Here is a 10,050-nt window from a genome sequence, read left to right on the forward strand (position 1 = left end):
TGATTTCGCATTTTGATGCTTAACACATCTTAATGCTCATCGGTGGCTCTCAGCGCACCTACGGTTAGTTAAACTGATCTCGCCTTGTCAGCTTATAAGGTTTCTGTTGAAATCATACGCTGATTTAAACAGTAAAAGTGAAAATTATAAATCATATGGTTGGCTAATTCGCAATTTTACAACCTAAACGCAGAAATATATACGCCACTATAGGTGATATATATATATATATATATATATGATCATAGAAAAACATGTAATCGTTACCAATATAGCAAGAGATTTCACCACAAAAGGTCTAAAGTAGACTCCTTAAGGATCGTTCTCCTTGGTTTTATATCCAAAGTTTTAAATTTAAAAGAGAGTTTTGACGCTAATATCCATTATTATTGAAATTTATTCGATAGGAATAAATTTCAATAATAATGGATATTAGCGTCAAAATTCTCTTTTAAATATATATATATATATATATATATATATATATATATATATATGTTAAATCTCTGAACGAGGTGTTAACAGTAACTGCACGATAAAGTGAAGTATATTTGCCATTTAAATGTGGCTGACCCCTAAGGGTGGATGTTACTGTTGCTTTTAGCCCCAGGAGAACATCTCCTCCAGCTGGCTTATCGACACATATCTGTGTCCTGTCTATTTTTGCCAAGGGAAGTTATCCTTCCCATCTTGATCTGCGATACGTACGGACCCGAGTTTCAGGGTTATTTCCCTTCTTCAGCGTACGATAATCGCCGACCTTTGATGAGAATGACAATCCCTTGGCAATATATAAGTCTTTTTCCAGTGAAGTTATTCACTGATATCGAAAAAGTGAAAACAAGCAATGTTAAATCTCTGAACGAGGTGTTAACAGTAACTGCACGATAAAGTGAAGTATATTTGCCATTTAAATAGACAGGACACAGATATGTGTCGATAAGCCAGCTGGAGGAGATGTTCTCCTGGGGCTAAAAGCAACAGTAACATCCACCCTTAGGGGTCAGCCACATTTAAATGGCAAATATACTTCACTTTATCGTGCAGTTACTGTTAACACCTAGTTCAGAGATTTAACATTGCTTGTTTTCACTTTTTCGATCTCAGTGAATAACTTCACTGGAAAAAGACTTATATATTGCCAAGGGATTGTCATTTTCATCAAAGGTCGGCGATTATCGTACGCTGAAGAAGGGAAATAACCCTGAAACTCGGGTCCGTACGTATCGCAGATCAAGATGGGAAGGATAACTTCCCTTGGCAAAAATAGACAGGACACAGATATGTGTCGATAAGCCAGCTGGAGGAGATGTTCTCCTGGGGCTAAAAGCAACAGTAACATCCACCCTTAGGGGTCAGCCACATTTAAATGGCAAATATACTTCACTTTATATATATATATATATAAAGATATATATACATACATACACACACAAATACACACACAATACACCGCCATATATGTTATAAATATCTCAATCAAAAGTATTAAATACTTCACTTTGTTTAACATTTTTTTAAATATAATTTCAGGTTATGACGCAAAATGCTCCATCAGTGGGAATCATCATAAATATGGAGAAGCTTTCAAATTTCCCTGTCAAAAATGTATATGTTTGGGGTGGGAAATACATTGTCAAGACACATGTATGCCCAAGCCTAGAGTGAAAGGTATTTAAATTTTCATATTCTTTTCAGGAAAATATTATTAGTTACATATTTTCGTTCTTATTCAAAATATGTGTACACACACACACACACACACAAAATACACTTTAATTGAAATAAAGTTTCCGCAAAATCAAACATATTTAATACAATCAATGTGAATGTCAGTGTGCCACACTTTTTCAACTTTAATATGTTCTTTCTACTGGAAGCACAAGTCCTCAAATTTTGGGGGACGGAATTAAGTTGATTACATTGACTTCAGTACGTAACTGGTACTAATTTTATCGACCTCGAGAGGATGAAAAGCAAAGTCAACCTCGGCAGAATTCGAACTCAAAGCCTAACAGCAGACGAAATACCGCTAAGTATTTCACTTGGCGTGCTAACGATTCTGCCAGCTCGCTGCTTTAATATAATAATATGATATAATATAATAAATGTGAATGTCAGTGTGTCACACTTTTTCAGCTTTACTCCCAGAGGTCATAGCCCAACATATCATACCATTTTGGAATCAGGTTGGCTCCGTGAGTAAATTTAAAATATTCTGGACAGAATCTTGTCCTGAATCCTGAAATTTTGGATTCCTATGTTTTCATTACTGCAATTGTTGACAATATACAACAATTCCTCCTTCAAACCACTATGAGCTAATGCTTTGATGCTTTGCTATATTAAATTGAGTGCTCCTTAAATATCTGCACGTTCACTAATGCCTTAGATTAAACTTAACGAGATATTTGTATCCGCTACTAATTGCTGGTCTAGCTAATCTGTAAAATATTTTGATATTATTCAGCTGAAAAGTGTTTCTATAAGGGTTCGATGCACGATGTTGGGTTAGTATCTGAAGATTCAACTTCACGATGCGAATGCTACGCAAATGGAACTGTTATATGCTTTTATCCTCCACGTAAGTTTCTTTACTAATCTGTTTTTCTTATATAAACGAAGCTATGCTTATTCTGTTCTGTGTGACATAACGGATTCATTATCATTGTTATACAGTTTTATTGATTACTATTTATATATGGGATTCTACACATGTAGTTTGTCTTTTCACTTGTATTTACTTTGGTTTCATCATTGGGATTTGTTCACTCTTGAATATTCCACCACAGACACCTGCATTCTCTTCAGATTTCATCATTGGTCTCACAACGTCTAATCTCATACTCATAAGATGGACAAACAGACAGATATATGGATAAATAGATAAATACTCACACACGCACATACACACTCACACACATCATCTTCATCATCGTTTAACGTCTGCTTTCCATGCTAGCATGGGTTGGACGATTTGACTGAGGACTGGTGAAACCAGATGGCTGCACCAGGCTCCAATCTGATCTGGCAGAGTTTCTACAGCTGGATGCCCTTCCTAACGCCAACCACTCAGAGAGTGTAGTGGGTGCTTTTACGTGCCACCGGCACGAAGGCCAGTCAGGCGGTACTGGCAACGGCCATGCTCAAATGGTGTATTTTACGTGCCACCTGCACAGGAGCCAGTCCAGTGGCACTGGCAACGACCTCGCTTAAATGTTTTTTTTTTCGTGCCACCAGCACAAGTGCCAGTAAGGCAACGCTGGTAACGATCACGCTCAAATGGTGCTTTTCACGTGCCACCGGCACGGAAGCCAGACAGCTGCTCTGGCAATGATCACGCTCGGATGGTGCTGATGCAGGGTGCAATGGGTGAATTGTCGCCATTTTATATTTTTAATTTCGCACATGCCCATTGTTTTTGATTTTGTTGACTACACAATATAGTAGGGTCAGTTGGGTACCGTCTGTGAGAAAAACAACGTTATGACGCAATTCAGTCTGCCAGAAATTTGGAAACGACATGCTGTTCTACTTGGTATTCATGCCGGTAGCTCTAATATGAACAGATGATGCACACACAGAACAACTGTTGGCTTGCTGTGTCCCCAAAACATGTACCGGGAGTGATTATATATACAGGGTGCGAGATGTATTTGAGTTCATATTTGGTAATTAGATAAAACAATTCCAATCTAACGAAAATATACCTAAATAAAAATTCGTTCTTATAAGATTATTTTGTGAATTCGCCTGCAGTTTCCATGACTGGCTCAGTGTGGGACCGGAGGCTTGGACATGCTTGTACTAAATTGTCCTTATTTATTTCGCACATAACCTGGACAGTGATGGTCTTTCGTTAAAGCTAAGGTGCTGTGAAGAGTTTGATTAGGCTTCCCTTTTACAAAGCTCCAAATGTACCCCGGGGAATTTAAATCTGGCGAGTTTGGATAACCTGGTGAGTTTGCATAATCGATTGTGAGAGGATGCAAAATTTTGTTGAAAAACGTATGGCGTTCCACAGTGTATTATATGCAGCTATAGTTTAACAACTGTCTCCAGCAGTGTTAGTCTTAAGATGTTGCAGAAAGCTATCAGGTGGCACGATATGAACTTTTTTTTTATTCAACACACTCAAAGGTATTGTAGTTACTAGCATCAGTGTGCATTAATCAGTTGACATCAGAAAGATCTGTAAAAAAATCATTTGCCCTTTCTTCTGTTGCGCTGTTGAAGTCTTTTTCATCAGACAAGAATCAAAGAATGTCTAGTGCTTGTAGATAATATACTACAATTTCTCCTTCAATTTACTACAAGCCAAAGCTTTGTTATAATAAACTGAATGATCCTTAAATATCTGCGCGTTCAATTATGCCTTAGATTAATGTTAACAATACATTTGTATCAGCTACTAATTTCTGATCTATCTAATCTATAAATTATTTTGATATTATTTAGCTGGAAAGTGTACCTATAGGGGTTCGTCGTGTTGGATTAATTCCTAATGTATTTTCGCGATGTGAATGCCATGCGAATGGAATTGTTACATGCCGTCATCCACCAGGTAAGTTTATTTATTAAATCTGTATTCCTTATATAAACGAAGCCATGATTATTTTGTTCTGTGTGGCATAACTGATTTATAATCACTGCTACCCAGTTTTATCAATTGCTATTTATATATGGGCTTCTGCACATTTTCCATCTACCAAAGTCGACTCTACAAACTTTGGACGACTCAGATTTTGATCTTCTTACTGTTGTTGTGCACCATATTTTTGATAGTCCACTCCGTCACCTGATAATCTTTCTCGATGACCCTCATTAATTTCCTAGGATCATCATAGATAATAATTTGAACACGTATGATGAATTGTGGTGTCCTTTTTGAGTTCCAACATTTAGAATGCTTTTTTTTAGAATGCTTTTTCTTCTCTTGATAGAATTAAAAATTCTTGCCAGAAGTGTTCCAATTTCATACGAATTATATGTTTCTTGAGTAACGAAAAATGTTTTTGGCTATAACCGTTAAGACACCCGTATTATATATTGGATAACACGAAGAAATATAGGTGGGTCTATTCCTCTTAACCCGACGCTTGTAGATAATATCACACAATTCTCCCCTCAATCCGCTATGAACCAATTCTTTGTTAAAATAAGTCGGATGATTTAACCCTTTAGCATTCAGATTAATTAATCAAATCTAATGCTTATTTATCCACATTCTTAAAAATAATTACATATTATCTTGTAGCTTCAAGATTTTGAAGATGTAATCATTTATTTTTAGAATAACATGGTATGGTAGGTGAAAGAGGCTGGATCTGGCCAGTTTGAACATAAAACAGGTAGAACATTTGAGCGAGATATGGCTGGCTTAAATGCTAAAGGATTAATCTGCATGTTCAGGAACGTTTTAGAATAATCTCAACAAGACATTTGCATTAGCTACTACTTTCTGATCTCTGTAAATTATATAATATTTTAATATTATTCAACTGAGAAGGCAGCAAGCTAGCAGAATCGTTAGCTTGATGAGCAAAACGCTTAGTGGCATTTCGTCTGTCTTTACATTCTAAGTTCAAATTCTGCCAAGTTGGACTATCATCCTTTTAGGGTCGCTAAAATAAGAACCAGTTGAGCACTGGGGTAGATCGAATCGACTAGACCCCCCCCCCCCCCGAACTTACTGGACTGCACCAAAATTTGAAATCAATATTTTTCAGTTGCCGACTGTTGTTTTAACTATTTAAGATACGAGGACGGAACAAAGTTCCCTCATGAATTATACTCCTGCATTTGCTATACGAATGGAGATTTTATATGCCATTTTCCACCAGGTAAGTTTGTTTATTAAATCTGTTTTTATTACATAAACGAAGTTGTGATTATCCTATTCTGTGTAGCATAACAGATTCATTGTCACTAATACATAACTTTATCAATTCCCATTTATATACGAGTGTCAACCCATCCCCCATCTGTCAAAATCGTTCAAAATTTTAGGAGTGGGAGGTGAGTGGTAATTCTTTTTTTTTTTGCATATTCGTAATCTCCGACATCTTAAACGTAGGAATCCCGCCAATTTTTTTTTTTTATGCATTTTTCAAGGAGAGGTGCACAACTGCATTAGTCCCTTGGTGAGCTTGACCGTAATGGATATATAATATTATACACTTTGATTAGTAGACCCACTCTACTGACAGATATACAAGCACATTTTTTTCCTCACTTATGGACACACACACACACACACACACACACACGAACAAAGAAACAAATTTACATACTACAAACACATTTCTAAACTTAGGCATGCATACAGATGCACATGCATATCTATGTGTGTGTGCGTGTGTGTGTGTGTGTGTGTGTGTGTGTGTGTGTGTGTGTGTGTGTGTGTGTGTGTGTGTGTGTGTGTGTGTGTGTGTGTGTAAGGTGTAGTGAAAAACTATCCGACCTTTGGCCAAAAAACAAGTAATATTTAAAAATTTACCATTTTGATTTAGTCTCTCTTTCAAAGTATTCGCCTTGGGAGTCTTCACACTTCTGCCAGCGTTCCTGCCACTGCTGGAAACATTTCTGGGAATCACTTTTTGGGATGCTGTAGAGCTGTGCCTTAGAATTTTGCTTCGTGTCCTCTGTTGTCTCAAATCTTCTCCCTTTGAGTGTATTTTTTTTTTGAGCTTTGGGAATAGCCAAAAGTCTCACGGAGCTAAGTCTGGGGAGCAGGACGCCTGACGAACAAGTGGTGTGTTTTGCTTCACTAGGAATGCTTGGACGACGTGGGCGGAATGGGCGGGTGCGTTGTCATAGTGGATTTGCCAGTTCTTTGCTGCCGACAGGTCGGGTCATTTTCTCCGCAGTTTCACGAAGGCTACAAAAATACCCCTGGTAGTATTTTTTTTTTAAATTTTCTGGTATATAAGCATATTTAAAGACACCCAAGCACACAAAACACACATATATACATGCACATACATCCATTAATGCTCACTAAGTATATGTACACTTATGTATAGTCATATAGCTCCATATTATTATATATATACATATGTTTTCTAAGTCTTAAGTTTACATGCCTGTATTAATTAAAACTTTTTATTGCAGATTGATTCTATTGCAAAAAACGATCCCCATTGCTTCTGTCATACATTGTAAGTCATTTTATTACCATTATAAGTCTAGACTTTGCTAAACCTTTTCATTGGATGTCATAAAAGTTGTTTCTATCCTTCAGGCTCTAGATATACACCAAAACTTTCAATTGATTGGCTGTTCCAACTATATAAGATTTAGTATTAATGACGGTGATCAATATACATTCATAAATTACATCGTTAATTAGGTATTTATCCTTCTAGAGCGATTATTCCTATCAACATTAATAGAATTTGCACCATAGCTATTCTTTTCTACTCTAGGCACAAGGCCCGAAATTTTGGAGGAGGGGGCCAGTCGATTAGATTGACCCCAGTGCACCATTGGTACTTAATTTATCGACCCCGAAAGGATGAAAGGCAAAGTCGACCTCGGCGGAATTTGAACTCAGAACGTAAAGACAGACGAAATACTGCTAAGCATTTCGCCCGGCGTGCTAACGTTTCTGCTAGCTCGCTGCCTTTTTGCCCCATAACTATTGCCAATGCAATTGTTACTATTATTATTACAACGTCTTGAAGGAATCGATCTGGAAGAATCGTTAGAGTTTAGAGAAAATGGCATTGCAGCATCCATTCTAGTTCTTCATTTTCAGAGTTCAAATTTCGCCAATGTTAGCTTTGACTTCCTACTTTGTAGCCGATAAAATAGAGTACCATTCCAGAGATGGTATTGATGGTTCTGAATAAAAACCACTTTCACTTAAAACTGCTGGATTTGTGCCAAAATTAGAAGAGATTATTATTAACATTAATAATTGTTGATTTAAAGATGGTGGGCTGCCAGAATCATTAGCACGCCGAGCAGAATGCTAAGCGGTATTTTGTCTGTCTTTACGCTCTGGGTTAAAATTCCATCGAGATCTGCCTTGCTTTTCATTCTTTCGGGGTCATTTAAATAAGTACCAGTTTAACATTGGTGTTGATGTAATCGACTTACACCCCTTCTTCGAAATTGCTGGCCTTGTGTCAAAATTGGAAATCAATTTTTGTTGGTTTAGTTGCCAAATTTACTCTATCCCCTATAGTCATTTCAAATGTTTGACAAAAAGACGAATATTATAGAAAAAAGAAATAGGTTCGATTTAATGAAAAACATTTGAGCCTAAGTGCAATAATCCTGAAGCCAAAAATAAATACTTTTAGCCGCTGAGAAATTTTATAAACATAAATAAATTCAAAATTTAAGTTTTGGAGCATATTTCTTCTGTAAACTAACAACGAAGTTTTCGATTCCTCACTGAAATAATGAGGTTGGAAGTGGCAATATATATGTGTGTGTGAGTGTGTATGCGTGTGCATATGTGCGTGCACGCGTACCTTTAATTGCATGCGGCCAATCCAAGGTCATTGCTCCATCCTGCGGTGAAAGAAGAATTTTGTACTAGAATCAATAACTTCTTTCTTTTTTGGATTGGTAGCAAAATGTTTAATTGAATAAATTGATGTCTCTAATATGGAGAAATCTATGGTTATTTATCATAAAAGTGAATCCATTCCATTTTTTTAAGAAGTCAAAATATGTTTGTTTATTGAAAGAGAGCCTCTTCATGCAAGATTGCTGGGAGGTGGGTCCTTCATGTACACATCCTTCGTCGAAGGGGCGCCCCAATATCGAGGAGCAATCGTGGGGCAATCGCCTCCTTCGCTCCCTATAAATCCGACCCTGACTGCAGCCATTAACACGTTTGTTATTATCTTTGCCAATTTGATATCAGATGGAGATTTATTTATAAATCAGTTCTCACTTATTCCATGTTCATTTATTAACTTCCTAAACACCGTCTATTTTTCTGGATTCCTTTATGTAATGACATTAGTATGAGATGGACTTCACCCACAACATATCGTAATGAGAAAAAGATCTCAAATCCATTCCTGAGTCGAACCCATAACATTTGATCTCCTGGGAGAAGACTTCCTTTGAATTTACTAAGAAACGAAGGACTCGTTAATTATAGTGGTACCACCTCAGACTTCACTTCTGTTTAGTATTTTCTTTGTTGATTTTGATTTTCTTTTCTATCTGAGATTTATATTCCTGCTCCTGACTTAGAACTGACCAAGGATACATTATCCAGCAATGAGACAGCCAGGATACCATCGTAATGGAATGAAGGCAGCCTGGTTAACAAAAGTAATGTTTCTTGGAGAAGGCAACAGCACACAAATATATTTGTAAACCATATCTTCTACTTTTATGATAAATAAAACGTGTGCCAACTTAGTTACTCGTTTTTTTGTTTTTTTGTTTTTTAATAATGTTATGATAATAATTTCTATTGTAGGCAAATGACTACATATTTCAGAAAATATAGTTGGATGTCCAGACAGTTTTCCAGGATTCGTCCCCGTTTTCTGGAATTTGTTACGGCTTATAAACAATAGTTAGAGTATCTCGAAAGAATGCTTAGGGGGTGGGGATAATTTCAAAACTATGTTCTTATAGATATTTTTCAGTTTTGTTTCGTTTTTGTTTTTTTACAAGCTTTTCAGATATTAAAAAGTTGATTTAAAGTTGTTTTATTCAGTTTTTGTTAAAGTAAAAACATTCTTTGAACTGTGTTTGTGCGCTTCACATGAGAAAAAGTAAAAGTCATAACTGTGATCTTAAGGCTCTCTCTCCACATCACTGCAACCCCCAAACGAAAAGACTTCTTTTTACAATTTGCCCATTGTTCTTCAAAACAATTTGAGCAGGCTTTATGGGTAAGCCATTTTTTGTCTTGGTCTCCTAATTTCACGCCAAAGTAGGCATAGTAAGATTTTTTGACAATTTCAGTAATGTTCCTAAACTCTCCACAAATGTAACAAAAGCTAATTGGGCTTATTGACATTTTCTTGAAGACACCCTTGCTTCAAATGTTGCGGAAGTCTGTAACGAAAG

The 10,050-nt window shown here is 36.6% G+C and overlaps 1 long non-coding RNA gene across 1 annotated transcript in view; it reads left to right on the forward strand.

Annotated features, from left to right (window-relative positions):
* Positions 1-9,390, forward strand: part of LOC149130901 (uncharacterized) — an 11,716-nt gene extending 2,326 nt beyond the window's left edge. The window contains exons 2-6 of the long non-coding RNA XR_016238671.1: positions 2,471-2,584; positions 4,459-4,564; positions 5,730-5,843; positions 7,114-7,160; positions 9,220-9,390. This is a non-coding gene — a long non-coding RNA (uncharacterized LOC149130901). The remainder of the gene's footprint in view (positions 1-2,470; positions 2,585-4,458; positions 4,565-5,729; positions 5,844-7,113; positions 7,161-9,219) is intronic.
* The last annotated feature ends 660 nt before the right edge of the window (positions 9,391-10,050 follow it).

The sequence above is a fragment of the Octopus bimaculoides genome, chromosome 27 (genome assembly GCF_046866305.1).
Source record: "Octopus bimaculoides isolate indiv1 chromosome 27, ASM4686630v1, whole genome shotgun sequence".
NCBI classification, from domain to species: domain Eukaryota; kingdom Metazoa; phylum Mollusca; class Cephalopoda; order Octopoda; family Octopodidae; genus Octopus; species Octopus bimaculoides.